The following is a 19,581-nucleotide window of genomic DNA, read 5'->3' as shown; positions in this document are numbered from 1 at the left end:
CGTTATAACGTCATATTTCATAACGTTATACGTTATAACGTCATACTGCATAACGTTATACGTTATAACGTGATCCTACATAACGTTATACGTTATAACGTGATCCTACATAACGTTATACGTTATAACGTGATGCTATATAACGTTATACGTTATACTATAATCCAACATAACGTTATACGTTAGAACGTAATGCAATATATCGTTAAACGCTATAACGTAATACTATATGACATTAGACGTTATACCGCTATACTGTCGTGCGTAATACGTTATAACGTCATATGTCATGACGTTATACGTTGTACTGTAATACTTCATAACGTTATACGTTACAATGTAATGGTATATAACGTTATACGTCTTACCGCTATACTGACGGACGTTATACGTTATAACGTCATACTTGATTACTTTATACGTTGTAACGTCATACTTCATAACGTTATACGTTATACCATATTATTTCATAACGTTATACGTAATATCGTGATGCTATATAACGTTATACGTTATATTATGATCCTACATAGCGATATATTTTAGAAAGTAACACTATATAATGTTATACGTTATAACGTAATACTATATAACGTTGTACGTTATACCGCTATACTGATGGACGTTATACGTTATAACGTCGTATTTCATAACGTTATACGTTATAACGTCATACTTCATTACGTTATATGTTATACAATATTTCTCCATAACGTTATACGTTTAGCGTGATGCTATATAACGTTATACGTTAGAACATAATGCTATATAATGTTATACGTTATAACGTGATGCTACATAACGTTATACGTTATAACGTGATGCTATATAACGTTATACGTTATACTATAATCCTACATAACGTTATACGTTAGAACGTAATGCTATATAACATTAAACGTTATAACGTAATACTATATGACGTTAGACGTTATACCGCTATACTGTCGTGCGTAATACGTTATAACGTCATATGTCATGACGTTATACGTTGTACTGTAATACTTCATAACATTATACGTTACAATGTGATGGTATATAACGTTATACGTTATAACGTAATACTATATAACGTTATACGTTATACCGCTATACTGACGGACGTTATACGTTATAACGTCATACTTCATAACGTTATACGTAAGAACGTGATGCTATATAACGTTATACGTTATACTATGATCCTACATAATGCTATATTTGAGAACGTAATTCTATATAATGTTATACGTTGTAACGTAATACTATATAACGTTATACGTTATACCGCTATACTGACGGACGTTATACGTTATAACGTCATATTTCATATCGTTATACGTTATAACGTCATACTTCATAACGTTATACGTTATACTATATTTCTCTAAAACGTTATACGTTTAGCGTGATGCTATATAACGTTATACGTTAGAACGTAATGCTATATAATGTTATACGTTATAACTTGATGCTACATAACGTTATACGTTATAACGTGATGCTATATAACGTTATACGTTATACTGCTATACTGTCGGACGTTATACGTTATAACGTCATACTTCATAACGTTACACGTTATAACGTCATACTTCCTAAAGATATAAGATATACCGCTATACAGTCGGACGTTATACGTTATAACGTCATACTTCATAACGTTATACGTTATAACGTCATACTTCATAACTTTATACGTTATAACGTGATGCTATGTAACGTTATCAGTTATACCGCTATACTGACGGACGTTATACGTTATAACGTCATACTTGATAACGTTATACGTTGTAACGTCATACTTCATAACGTTATACATTATACTATAATTCTTCATAACGTTATACGTTATATCGTGATGCTACATAACGTTATAAGTTATAACGTGATGCTATATAACGTTATACGTTATAGTATAATCCTACATAACGTCATACGTTAGTACGAAATGCAATATAACGTTAAACGTTATAACGTAATACTATATGACGTTAGACGTTATACCGCTATTCTGTCGGACGTTATACGTTATAACGTCATACTTCATAGCGTTATACGTTATAACGTCATACTTCATAACGTTGTACGTTATAACGTGGTTCTATATAACGTTATACGTTATAACGTGATGCTACATAACGTTATACGTTATACTGCTATGCTGTCGGCCGTTATACGTTATAACGTCATACTTCATAACGTTATACGTTATATTATAATCCTACACAACGTTATACGTTAGAACGTAATACTATATGACGTTACACGTTATGACGTCATACTGCATAACGTTATACGTTATAACGTCATACTTCATAACTTTATACGTTATAACGTGATGCTATGTAACGTTATCAGTTATACCGCTATACTGACGGACGTTATACGTTATAACGTCATATTTCATAACGTTATACGTTATAACGTCATACTTCATAACGTTATACGTTATAACGTGATCCTACATAACGTTATACGTTATAACGTGATCCTACATAACGTTATACGTTATAACGTGATGCTATATAACGTTATACGTTATACTATAATCCAACATAACGTTATACGTTAGAACGTAATGCAATATAACGTTAAACGCTATAACGTAATACTATATGACATTAGACGTTATACCGCTATACTGTCGTGCGTAATACGTTATAACGTCATATGTCATGACGTTATACGTTGAACTGTAATACTTCATAACGTTATACGTTACAATGTAATGGTATATAACGTTATACGTCTTACCGCTATACTGACGGACGTTATACGTTATAACGTCATACTTGATTACTTTATACGTTGTAACGTCATACTTCATAACGTTATACGTTATACCATAATATTTCATAACGTTATACGTAATATCGTGATGCTATATAACGTTATACGTTATATTATGATCCTACATAGCGATATATTTTAGAAAGTAACACTATATAATGTTATACGTTATAACGTAATACTATATAACGTTGTACGTTATACCGCTATACTGATGGACGTTATACGTTATAACGTCGTATTTCATAACGTTATACGTTATAACGTCATACTTCATTACGTTATATGTTATACAATATTTCTCCATAACGTTATACGTTATAACGTCATACTTCATTACGTTATATGTTATACAATATTTCTCCATAACGTTATACGTTTAGCGTGATGCTATATAACGTTATACGTTAGAACATAATGCTATATAATGTTATACGTTATAACGTGATGCTACATAACGTTATACGTTATAACGTGATGCTATATAACGTTATACGTTATACTATAATCCTACACAACGTTATACGTTAGAACGTAATGCTATATAACATTAAACGTTATAACGTAATACTATATGACGTTAGACGTTATACCGCTATACTGTTGTGCGTAATACGTTATAACGTCATATGTCATGACGTTATACGTTGTACTGTAATACTTCATAACATTATACGTTACAATGTGATGGTATATAACGTTATACGTTATAACGTAATACTATATAACGTTATACGTTATACCGCTATACTGACGGACGTTATACGTTATAACGTCATACTTCATAACGTTATACGTAAGAACGTGATGCTATATAACGTTATACGTTATACTATGATCCTACATAATGCTATATTTGAGAACGTAATACTATATAATGTTATACGTTGTAACGTAATACTATATAACGTTATACGTTATACCGCTATACTGACGGACGTTATACGTTATAACGTCATATTTCATATCGTTATACGTTATAACGTCATACTTCATAACGTTATACGTTATACTATATTTCTCTAAAACGTTATACGTTTAGCGTGATGCTATATAACGTTATACGTTAGAACGTAATGCTATATAATGTTATACGTTATAACTTGATGCTACATAACGTTATACGTTATAACGTGATGCTATATAACGTTATACGTTATACTGCTATACTGTCGGACGTTATACGTTATAACGTCATACTTCATAACGTTACACGTTATAACGTCATACTTCCTAAAGATATAAGATATACCGCTATACAGTCGGACGTTATACGTTATAACGTCATACTTCATAACGTTATACGTTATAACGTCATACTTCATAACTTTATACGTTATAACGTGATGCTATGTAACGTTATCAGTTATACCGCTATACTGACGGACGTTATACGTTATAACGTCATATTTCATATCGTTATACGATATAACGTCATACTTCATAACGTTATACGTTATAACGTCATACTTCATAACGTTATACGTTGTACTATAATTCTTCATAACGTTATACGTTTTAACGTGATGTTACATAACGTTATACGTTATAAGGTGATGCTATATAACGTTATACGTTATACGATAATCCTACATATCGTTATACGTTAGAACGTAATGCAATATAACGTTAAACGTTATAACGTAATACTATATGACGTTAGACGTTATACCGCTATACTGACGGACGTTATACGTTATAACGTCATATTTCATAACGTTATACGTTATACTATAACTCTTCATAACGTTATACGTTATAACGTGATGCTACATAACGTTATACGTTATAAGGTGATGCTATATAACGTTATACGTTATACTATAATCCTACATATCGTTATACGTTAGAACGTAATGCAATATAACGTTAATCGTTATAACGTAATACTATATGACGTTAGACGTTATACCGCTATACTGTCGTGCGTAATACGTTCTAACGTCATATGTCATGACGTTATACGTTGTACTGTAATACTTCATAACGTTATACGTTACAATGTGTTGGTATATAACGTTATACGTTATAACGTAATACTATATAACGTAATACGTTATACTGCTATACTGACGGACGTTATACGTTATAACGTCATACTTCATAACGTTATACGTAAGAACGTGATGCTATATAACGTTATACGTTATACTATGATCCTACATAATGCTATATTTGAGAACGTAATACTATATAATGTTATACGTTGTAACGTAATACTATATAACGTTATACGTTATACCGCTATACTGACGGACGTTATACGTTATAACGTCATATTTCATATCGTTATACGTTATAACGTCATACTTCATAACGTTATACGTTATACTATATTTCTCTAAAACGTTATACGTTTAGCGTGATGCTATATAACGTTATACGTTAGAACGTAATGCTATATAATGTTATACGTTATAACTTGATGCTACATAACGTTATACGTTATAACGTGATGCTATATAACGTTATACGTTATACTGCTATACTGTCGGACGTTATACGTTATAACGTCATACTTCATAACGTTACACGTTATAACGTCATACTTCCTAAAGATATAAGATATACCGCTATACAGTCGGACGTTATACGTTATAACGTCATACTTCATAACGTTATACGTTATAACGTCATACTTCATAACTTTATACGTTATAACGTGATGCTATGTAACGTTATCAGTTATACCGCTATACTGACGGACGTTATACGTTATAACGTCATATTTCATATCGTTATACGATATAACGTCATACTTCATAACGTTATACGTTATAACGTCATACTTCATAACGTTATACGTTGTACTATAATTCTTCATAACGTTATACGTTTTAACGTGATGTTACATAACGTTATACGTTATAAGGTGATGCTATATAACGTTATACGTTATACGATAATCCTACATATCGTTATACGTTAGAACGTAATGCAATATAACGTTAAACGTTATAACGTAATACTATATGACGTTAGACGTTATACCGCTATACTGACGGACGTTATACGTTATAACGTCATATTTCATAACGTTATACGTTATACTATAACTCTTCATAACGTTATACGTTATAACGTGATGCTACATAACGTTATACGTTATAAGGTGATGCTATATAACGTTATACGTTATACTATAATCCTACATATCGTTATACGTTAGAACGTAATGCAATATAACGTTAATCGTTATAACGTAATACTATATGACGTTAGACGTTATACCGCTATACTGTCGTGCGTAATACGTTCTAACGTCATATGTCATGACGTTATACGTTGTACTGTAATACTTCATAACGTTATACGTTACAATGTGTTGGTATATAACGTTATACGTTATAACGTAATACTATATAACGTAATACGTTATACTGCTATACTGACGGACGTTATACGTTATAACGTCATATTTCATAACGTTATACGTTATACTATAATTCTTCATAACGTTATACGTTATAACGTGATGCTATATAACGTTATACATTATAAGGTGATGCTATATAACGTTATACGTTATACTATAATCCTACATATCGTTATACGTTAGAACATAATGCAATATAACGTTAATCGTTATAACGTAATACTATATGACGTTAGACGTTATACCGCTATACTGTCGTGCGTAATACGTTCTAACGTCATATGTCATGACGTTATACGTTGTACTGTAATACTTCATAACGTTATACGTTACAAGGTGATGGTATATAACGTTATACGTTATACCGCTATACTGACGGACGTTATACGTTATAACATCATACTTGATAACGTTATACGTTGTAACGTCATACTTCATAACGTTATACATTATACTATAATTCTTCATAACGTTATACGTTATAACGTGATGCTATATAACGTTATACGTTATAACGTGATGCTATATAACGTTATACGTTATACTATAATCCTACATAACGTTATACGTTAGAACGTAATGCAATAAAACGTTAAACGTTATAACGTAATACTATATGACGTTAGAAGTTATACCGCTATACTGTCGTCCGTAATACGTTATAACGTCATATGTCATGACGTTATACGTTGTACTGTAATACTTCATAACGTTATACGTTACAATGTGATGGTATATAACGTTATACGTTATAACGTAATAGTATATAACGTTATACGTTATACCGCTATACTGACGGACGTTGTACGTTATAACGTCATACTTGATAACGTTATACGTTGTAACGTCATACTTCATAACGTTATACGTTATACTATAATACTTCATAACGTTATACGTTATAACGTGATGCTATATAACGTTATACGTTATACTATGATCCTACATAACGTTATATTTTAGAAAGTAACACTATATAATGTTATACGTTATAACGTAATACTATATAACGTTGTACGTTATACCGCTATACTGACGGACGTTATACGTTATATCGTCATATTTCATAACGTTATACGTTATAACGTCATACGTCATAACGTTATACGTTATAACGTCATACTTCATAACGTTATACGTTGTACTATAATTCTTCATAACGTTATACGTTTTAACGTGATGTTACATAACGTTGTACGTTATACCGCTATACTGACGGACGTTATACGTTATAACGTCGTATTTCATAACGTTATACGGCATAACGTCATACTTCATAACGTTATACGTTATACTATATTTCTCTATAACGTTATACGTTTAGCGTGATGCTATATAACGTTATACGTTAGAACGTAATGCTATATAATGTTATACGTTATAACTTGATGCTCCATAACGTTGTACGTTATAACGTGATGCTATATAACGTTATACGTTATACTGCTATACTGTCGGACGTTAAACGATATAACGTCACACTTCATAACGTTACAGGTTATAACGCCATACTTCATAACTTTATACGTTATAACGTGATGCTATGTAACGATATCAGTTATACCGCTATACTGACGGACGTTATACGTTATAACGTCATACTTCATAACGTTATACGATATAACGTCATACTTCATAACGTTATACGTTATAACGTCATATCATAACGTTATACGTTATAACGTGATGCTATGTAACGTTATCAGTTATACCGCTATACTGACGGACGTTATACGTTATAACGTCATACTTGATAACGTTATACGTTGTAACGTCATACTTCATAACGTTATACATTATACTATAATTCTTCATAACGTTATACGTTATAACGTGATGCTACATAACGTTATAAGTTATAACGTGATGCTATATAACGTTATACGTTATACTATAATCCTACATAACGTTATACGTTAGTACGAAATGCAATATAACGTTAAACGTTATAACGTAATACTATATGACGTTAGACGTTATACCGCTATTCTGTCGGACGTTATACGTTATAACGTCATACTTCATAGCGTTATACGTTATAACGTCATACTTCATAACGTTGTACGTTATAACGTGATGCTATATAACGTTATACGTTATAACGTGATGCTATATAACGTTATACGTTATACTGCTATGCTGTCGGCCGTTATACGTTATAACGTCATACTTCATAACGTTATACGTTATAATATAATCCTACACAACGTTATACGTTAGAACGTAATACTATATGACGTTACACGTCATGACATCATACTGCATAACGTTATACGTTATAACGTCATACTTCCTAACGATATAAGATATACCGCTATACTGTCGGACGTTATACGTTATAACGTAATACTATATAACGTTGTACGTTATACCGCTATACTGACGGACGTTATACGTTATATCGTCATATTTCATAACGTTATACGTTATAACGTCATACTTCATAACGTTATACGTTATAACGTCATACTTCATAACGTTATACGTTGTACTATAATTCTTCACAACGTTATACGTTATAACGTGATGTTACATAACGTTGTACGTTATACCGCTATACTGACGGACGTTATACGTTATAACGTCGTATTTCATAACGTTATACGGTATAACGTCATACTTCATAACGGTATACGTTATAACGTCATATTTCATAACGTTATACGTTATAACGTGATGCTATGTAACGTTATCAGTTATACCGCTATACTGACGGACGTTATACGTTATAACGTCATATTTCATATCGTTATACGATATAACGTCATACTTCATAACGTTATACGTTATAACGTCATACTTCATAACGTTATACGTTGTACTATAATTCTTCATAACGTTATACGTTTTAACGTGATGTTACATAACGTTATACGTTATAAGGTGATGCTATATAACGTTATACGTTATACTATAATCGTACATATCGTTATACGTTAGAACGTAATGCAATATAACGTTAATCGTTATAACGTAATACTATATGACGTTAGACGTTATACCGCTATACTGTCGTGCGTAATACCTTCTAACGTCATATGTCATGACGTTATACGTTGTACTGTAATACTTCATAACGTTATACGTTACAATGTGTTGGTATATAACGTTATACGTTATAACGTAATACTATATAACGTAATACGTTATACTGCTATACTGACGGACGTTATACGTTATAACGTCATATTTCATAACGTTATACGTTATACTATAATTCTTCATAACGTTATACGTTATAACGTGATGCTATATAACGTTATACATTATAAGGTGATGCTATATAACGTTATACGTTATACTATAATCCTACATATCGTTATACGTTAGAACGTAATGCAATAAAACGTTAAACGTTATAACGTAATACTATATGACGTTAGACGTTATACCGCTATACTGTCGTCCGTAATACGTTATAACGTCATATGTCATGACGTTATACGTTGTACTGTAATACTTCATAATGTTATACGTTACAATGTGATGGTATATAACGTTATACGTTATAACGTAATAGTATATAACGTTATACGTTATACCGCTATACTGACGGACGTTGTACGTTATAACGTCATACTTGATAACGTTATACGTTGTAACGTCATACTTCATAACGTTATACGTTATAACGTGATGCTATATAACGTTATACGTTATACTATGATCCTACATAACGTTATATTTTAGAAAGTAACACTATATAATGTTATACGTTATAACGTAATACTATATAACGTTGTACGTTATACCGCTATACTGACGGACGTTATACGTTATATCGTCATATTTCATAACGTTATACGTTATAACGTCATACTTCATAACGTTATACGTTATAACGTCATACTTCATAACGTTATACGTTGTACTATAATTCTTCATAACGTTATACGTTTTAACGTGATGTTACATAACGTTGTACGTTATACCGCTATACTGACGGACGTTATACGTTATAACGTCGTATTTCATAACGTTATACGGCATAACGTCATACTTCATAACGTTATACGTTATACTATATTTCTCTATAACGTTATACGTTTAGCGTGATGCTATATAACGTTATACGTTTTGACTATAATCCCACATAACGTTATACGTTAGAACGTAATGCAATATAACGTTACGCGTTATAACGTAATACTATATGACGTTAGACGTTATACAGCTATACTGACGGACGTTATACGTTATAACGTCATATTTCATAACGTTATACGTTATACTATAATTCTTCATAACGTTATACGTTATAACGTGATGCTACATAACGTTATACGTTACAAGGTGATGCTATATAACGTTATACGTTATACTATAATCCTACATATCGTTATACGTTAGAACGTAATGCAATATAACGTTAATCGTTATAACGTAATACTATATGACGTTAGACGTTATACCGCTATACTGTCGTGCGTAATACGTTATAACGTCATATGTCATGACGTTATACGTTGTACTGTAATACTTCATAACGTTATACGTTACAATGTGTTGGTGTATAATAGTTATACGTTATAACGTAATACTATATAACGTAATACGTTATACCGCTATACTGACGGACGTTATACGTTATAACGTCATACTTGATAACGTTATACGTTGTAACGTCATACTTCATAACGTTATACATTATACTATAATTCTTCATAACGTTATACGTTATAACGTGATGCTACATAACGTTATAAGTTATAACGTGATGCTATATAACGTTATACGTTATACTATGATCCTACATAACGTTATATTTTAGAAAGTAACACTATATAATGTTATACGTTATAACGTAATACTATATAACGTTGTACGTTATACCGCTATACTGACGGACGTTATACGTTATATCGTCATATTTCATAACGTTATACGTTATAACGTCATACTTCATAACGTTATACGTTATAACGTCATACTTCATAACGTTATACGTTGTACTATAATTCTTCATAACGTTATACGTTTTAACGTGATGTTACATAACGTTGTACGTTATACCGCTATACTGACGGACGTTATACGTTATAACGTCGTATTTCATAACGTTATACGGCATAACGTCATACTTCATAACGTTATACGTTATACTATATTTCTCTATAACGTTATACGTTTAGCGTGATGCTATATAACGTTATACGTTTTGACTATAATCCCACATAACGTTATACGTTAGAACGTAATGCAATATAACGTTACGCGTTATAACGTAATACTATATGACGTTAGACGTTATACAGCTATACTGACGGACGTTATACGTTATAACGTCATATTTCATAACGTTATACGTTATACTATAATTCTTCATAACGTTATACGTTATAACGTGATGCTACATAACGTTATACGTTACAAGGTGATGCTATATAACGTTATACGTTATACTATAATCCTACATATCGTTATACGTTAGAACGTAATGCAATATAACGTTAATCGTTATAACGTAATACTATATGACGTTAGACGTTATACCGCTATACTGTCGTGCGTAATACGTTATAACGTCATATGTCATGACGTTATACGTTGTACTGTAATACTTCATAACGTTATACGTTACAATGTGTTGGTGTATAATAGTTATACGTTATAACGTAATACTATATAACGTAATACGTTATACCGCTATACTGACGGACGTTATACGTTATAACGTCATACTTGATAACGTTATACGTTGTAACGTCATACTTCATAACGTTATACATTATACTATAATTCTTCATAACGTTATACGTTATAACGTGATGCTACATAACGTTATAAGTTATAACGTGATGCTATATAACGTTATACGTTATACTATGATCCTACATAACGTTATATTTTAGAAAGTAACACTATATAATGTTATACGTTATAACGTAATACTATATAACGTTGTACGTTATACCGCTATACTGACGGACGTTATACGTTATATCGTCATATTTCATAACGTTATACGTTATAACGTCATACTTCATAACGTTATACGTTATAACGTCATACTTCATAACGTTATACGTTGTACTATAATTCTTCATAACGTTATACGTTTTAACGTGATGTTACATAACGTTGTACGTTATACCGCTATACTGACGGACGTTATACGTTATAACGTCGTATTTCATAACGTTATACGGCATAACGTCATACTTCATAACGTTATACGTTATACTATATTTCTCTATAACGTTATACGTTTAGCGTGATGCTATATAACGTTATACGTTAGAACGTAATGCTATATAATGTTATACGTTATAACTTGATGCTCCATAACGTTGTACGTTATAACGTGATGCTATATAACGTTATACGTTATACTGCTATACTGTCGGACGTTAAACGATATAACGTCACACTTCATAACGTTACAGGTTATAACGCCATACTTCATAACTTTATACGTTATAACGTGATGCTATGTAACGTTATCAGTTATACCGCTATACTGACGGACGTTATACGTTATAACGTCATACTTCATAACGTTATACGATATAACGTCATACTTCATAACGTTATACGTTATAACGTCATATCATAACGTTATACGTTATAACGTCATGCTATATAACGTTATACGTTTTGACTATAATCCCACATAACGTTATACGTTAGAACGTAATGCAATATAACGTTACGCGTTATGACGTAATACTATATGACGTTAGACGTTATACCGCTATACTGACGGACGTTATACGTTATAACGTCATATTTCATAACGTTATACGTTATACTATAATTCTTCATAACGTTATACGTTATAACGTGATGCTACATAACGTTATACGTTACAAGGTGATGCTATATAACGTTATACGTTATACTATAATCCTACATATCGTTATACGTTAGAACGTAATGCAATATAACGTTAATCGTTATAACGTAATACTATATGACGTTAGACGTTATACCGCTATACTGTCGTGCGTAATACGTTATAACGTCATATGTCATGACGTTATACGTTGTACTGTAATACTTCATAACGTTATACGTTACAATGTGTTGGTGTATAATAGTTATACGTTATAACGTAATACTATATAACGTAATACGTTATAGCGCTATACTGACGGACGTTATACGTTATAACGTCATACTTGATAACGTTGTACGTTGTAACGTCATACTTCATAACGTTATACATTATACTATAATTCTTCATAACGTTATACGTTATAACGTGATGCTACATAACGTTATAAGTTATAACGTGATGCTATATAACGTTATACGTTATACTATAATCCTACATAACGTTATACGTTAGTACGAAATGCAATATAACGTTAAACGTTATAACGTAATACTATATGACGTTAGACGTTATACCGCTATTCTGTCGGACGTTATACGTTATAACGTCATACTTCATAGCGTTATACGTTATAACGTCATACTTCATAACGTTGTACGTTATAACGTGATGCTATATAACGTTATACGTTATCACGTGATGCTATATAACGTTATACGTTATACTGCTATGCTGTCGGCCGTTATACGTTATAACGTCATACTTCATAACGTTATACGTTATAATATAATCCTACACAACGTTATACGTTAGAACGTAATACTATATGACGTTACACGTCATGACGTCATACTGCATAACGTTATACGTTATAACGTCATACTTCCTAACGATATAAGATATACCGCTATACTGTCGGACGTTATACGTTATAACGTAATACTATATAACGTTGTACGTTATACCGCTATACTGACGGACGTTATACGTTATATCGTCATATTTCATAACGTTATACGTTATAACGTCATACTTCATCACGTTATACGTTATAACGTCATACTTCATAACGTTATACGTTGTACTATAATTCTTCACAACGTTATACGTTATAACGTGATGTTACATAACGTTGTACGTTATACCGCTATACTGACGGACGTTATACGTTATAACGTCGTATTTCATAACGTTATACGGTATAACGTCATACTTCATAACGGTATACGTTATAACGTCATATTTCATAACGTTATACGTTACAACGTCATGCTATATAACGTTATACGTTATACTATAATAATACATAACGTTATACGTTAGAACGTAATGCAATATAACGTTAATCGTTATAACGTAATACTATATGACGTTAGACGTTATACCGCTATACTGTCGTGCGTAATACGTTATAACGTCATATATCATGACGTTGTACGTTGTACTGTAATACTTCATAACGTTATACGTTACAATGTGTTGGTGTATAACGTTATACGTTATAACGTAATACTATATAACGTAATACGTTATACCGCTATACTGACGGACGTTATACGTTATAACGTCATACTTGATAACGTTATACGCTGTAACGTCATACTTCATAACGTTATACATTATACTATAATTCTTCATAACGTTATACGTTATAACGTGATGCTACATAACGTTATACGTTATACTGCTATGCTGTCGGCCGTTATACGTTATAACGTCATACTTCATAACGTTATACGTTATATTATAATCCTACACAACGTTATACGTTAGAACGTAATACTATATGACGTTACACGTTATGACGTCATACTGCATAACGTTATACGTTATAACGTCATACTTCATAACTTTATACGTTATAACGTGATGCTATGTAACGTTATCAGTTATACCGCTATACTGACGGACGTTATACGTTATAACGTCATATTTCATAACGTTATACGTTATAACGTCATACTTCATAACGTTATACGTTATAACGTGATCCTACATAACGTTATACGTTATAACGTGATCCTACATAACGTTATACGTTATAACGTGATCCTACATAACGTTATACGTTAGAACGTAATGCAATATAACGTTAAACGTTATAACGTAATACTATATGACGTTAGACGTTATACCGCTATACTGACGGACGTTATACGTTATAACGTCATATTTCATAACGTTATACGTTATACTATAATTCGTCATAACGTTATACGTTATAACGTGATGCTACATAACGTTATATGTTATAACGTGATGCTATATAACGTTATACGTTATACCATAATCCTACATAACGTTATACGTTAGAACGTAATGCAATATAACGTTAAACGTTATAACGTAATACTATATGACGTTAGACGTTATACCGCTATACTGACGGACGTTATACGTTATAACGTCATATGTCATGACGTTATACGTTGTACTGTAATACTTCATAACGTTATATGTTACAAGGTGATGGTATATAACGTTATACGTTATACCGCTATACTGACGGACGTTATACGTTATAACATCATGCTTGATAACGTTATACGTTGTAACGTCATACTTCATAACGTTATACATTATACTATAATTCCTCATAACGTTATACGTTATAACGTGATGCTACATAACGTTATACGTTATACTATAATAATACATAACGTTATACGTTAGAACGTAATGCAATATAACGTTAAACGTTATAACGTAATAGTATATGACGTTAGACGTTATACCGCTATACTGACGGACATTATACGTTATAACGTCATATTTCATAACGTTATACGTTATAACGTCATACTTCATAACGTTATACGTTATACTATAATTCTTCATAACGTTATACGTTATAACGTGATGCTACATAACGTTATACGTTATAACGTGATGCTATATAACGTTATACGTTATACCATAATCCTACATAACGTTATACGTTAGAACGTAATGCAATATAACGTTAAACGTTATAACGTAATACTATATGACGTTAGACGTTATACCGCTATACTGTCGTGCGTAATACGTTATAACGTCATATGTCATGACGTTATACGTTGTACTGTAATACTTCATAACGTTATACGTTACAATGTGATGGTATATAACGTTATACGTTATAACGTAATAGTATATAACGTTAAACGTTATACCGCTATACTGACGGACGTTGTACGTTATAACGTCATACTTGATAACGTTATACGTTGTAACGTCATACTTCATAACGTTATACGTTATACTATAATACTTCATAACGTTATACGTTATAACGTGATGCTATATAACGTTATACGTTATACTATGATCCTACATAACGTTATATTTTAGAAGGTAACACTATATAATGTTATACGTTATAACGTAATACTATATAACGTTGTACGTTATACCGCTATACTGACGGACGTTATACGTTATATCGTCGTATTTCATAACGTTATACGATATAACGTCTTACTTCATAACGGTATACGTTATAACGTCATATTTCATAACGTTATACGTTATAACGTCATGCTATATAACGTTATACGTTATACTATAATAATACATAACGTTATACGTTAGAACGTAATGCAATATAACGTTAAACGTTATAACGTAATAGTATATGACGTTAGACGTTATACCGCTATACTGACGGACATTATACGTTATAACGTCATATTTCATAACGTTATACGTTATAACGTCATACTTCATAACGTTATACGTTATACTATAATTCTTCATAACGTTATACGTTATAACGTGATGCTACATAACGTTATACGTTAGAACGTAATGCAATATAACGTTAATCGTTATAACGTAATACTATATGACGTTAGACGTTATACCGCTATACTGTCGTGCGTAATACGTTATAACGTCATATGTCATGACGTTATACGTTGTACTGTAATACTTCATAACGTTATACGTTACAATGTGTTGGTGTATAACGTTATACGTTATAACGTAATACTATATAACGTAATACGTTGTACCGCTATACTGACGGACGTTATACGTTATAACGTCATACTTGATAACGTTATACGTTGTAACGTCATACTTCATAACGTTATACATTATACTATAATTCTTCATAACGTTATACGTTATAACGTGATGCTACATAACGTTATACATTATAACGTGATGCTATATAACGTTATACGTTATACTATAATCCTACATAACGTTATACGTTAGTACGAAATGCAATATAACGTTAAACGTTATAACGTAATACTATATGACGTTAGACGTTATACCGCTATTCTGTCGGACGTTATACGTTATAACGTCATACTGCATAGCGTTATACGTTACAATGTGTTGGTGTATAACGTTATACGTTATAACGAGATACTATATAACGTAATACGTTATACCGCTAAACTGACGGACGTTATACGTTATAACGTCATACTTGATAACGTTATACGTTGTAACGTCATACTTCATAACGTTATATATTATACTATAATTCTTCATAACGTTATACGTTATAACGTGATGCTACATAACGTTATACGTTATAACGTGATGCTATATAACGTTATACGTTATACTATAATCCTACATAACGTTATACGTTAGAACGTAATGCTATATAACGTTAAACGTTATAACGTAATACTATATGACGTTAGACGTTATACCGCTATACTGTCGGACGTTATACGTTATAACGTCATATTTCATGACGTTATACGTTGTACTGTAATACTTCATAAAGTTATACGTTATAATGTGATGGAATATATCGTTATGCGTTATACTATTTTGCCACATAACATTATACGTTAGAACGTAATATTATATAACGTTATACGTTATAACGTAATACTACATAACGTTATACGTTAGAACATAATACTATACAACGTTATACGTTATATCGTTGTACAATATAACGTTAAACGTTATAACGTAATACTATATGACGTTAGACGTTATACCGCTATACTGACGAACGTTATACGTTATAACGTCATATTTCATAACGTTATACGTTATACTATAATTCTTCATAACGTTATACGTTATAACGTGATGCTACATAACGTTATACGTTATAACGTGATGCTATATAACGTTATACGTTATACTATAATCCTACATAACGTTATACGTTAGAACGTAATGCAATATAACGTTAAGCGTTATAACGTAATACTATATGACGTTAGACGTTATACCGCTATACTGTCGTGCGTAATACTTTATAACGTCATATGTCATGACGTTATACGTTGTACTGTAATACTTCATAACATTATACGTTACAATGTGTTTCTATATAACGTTATACGTTATAAAGTAATACTATATAACGTAATACGTTATACCGCTATACTGACGGACGTTATACGTTATAACGTCATACTTGATAACGTTATACGTTGTAACGTCATACTTCATAACGTTATACATTATACTATATTTCTTCATAACGTTATACGTTATAACGTGATGATACATAACGTTATACGTTATAATGTGATGCTATATAACGTTATACGTTATACTATAATCCTACATAACGTTATACGTTAGAACGTAATGCAATATAACGTTAACCGTTATAACGTAATACTATATGACGTTAGACGTTATACCGCTATTCTGTCGGACGTTATACGTTATAACGTCATACTTCATTACGTTATACGTTAAAACGTCATACTTCATAACGTTGTACGTTATAACGTGATGCTATATAACGTTATACCTTATACCGCTATACTGTCGGACGTTAAACGGTATAACGTCATACTTCATAACGTTACACGTTATAACGTCATACTTCATAACGTTATACGTCATACTATAATTCTCCATAACGTTATACGTTATAACGTGATACTATATAACGTCATACGTTATACTATAATCCTACATAACGTTATACGTTAGAACGTAATACTATATAACGTTAAACGTTATAACGTAATACTATATGACGTGAGACGTTATACCGCTATACTGTCGGACGTTATACGTTATAACGTCATACTTCATAACGTTACACGTTATAACGTCATACTTCATAACGTTATACGTTATACTGTAATACTTCATAACGTTATACGTTATACTGTAATACTTCATAACGTTATACGTTATATTGTGATACTATATATCTTTATACGTTATACTGCTATACTGTCGGACGATATACGTTATATCGTCATATTTCATGACGCTATACGTTGTACTGTAATACTTCATAACGTTATACGTAATAACGTGATGTTATATAACGTTATACGTTATACTATGATCCTACATAACGCTATATTTTAGAACGTAATACTATATAATGTTATACGTTGTAACGTAATACTATATGACGTTAGACGTTATACCGTTATACTGACGGACGTTATACGTTAAAACGTCATACTTCATAACGTTATACGTTATAACATCATACTTCATAACGTTATACGTTAGAACGTAATGCAATGTAACGTTAAACGTTATAACGTAATACTAAATGACGTTAGACGTTATACCGCTATATGGTCGGACGTCATACGTTATAGCGTCATATTTCATGACGTTATACGTTGTACTGTAATACTTCATAACGTTATACGTTATAATGTGATGGTATATAACGTTATACGTTACAATGTGATGGTATATAACGTTA

Source organism: Bombus fervidus, unplaced genomic scaffold (genome assembly GCF_041682495.2).
Source record: "Bombus fervidus isolate BK054 unplaced genomic scaffold, iyBomFerv1 scaffold0024, whole genome shotgun sequence".
NCBI lineage: Eukaryota > Metazoa > Arthropoda > Insecta > Hymenoptera > Apidae > Bombus > Bombus fervidus.
Note: the sequence above shows the minus strand (reverse complement) of the source record.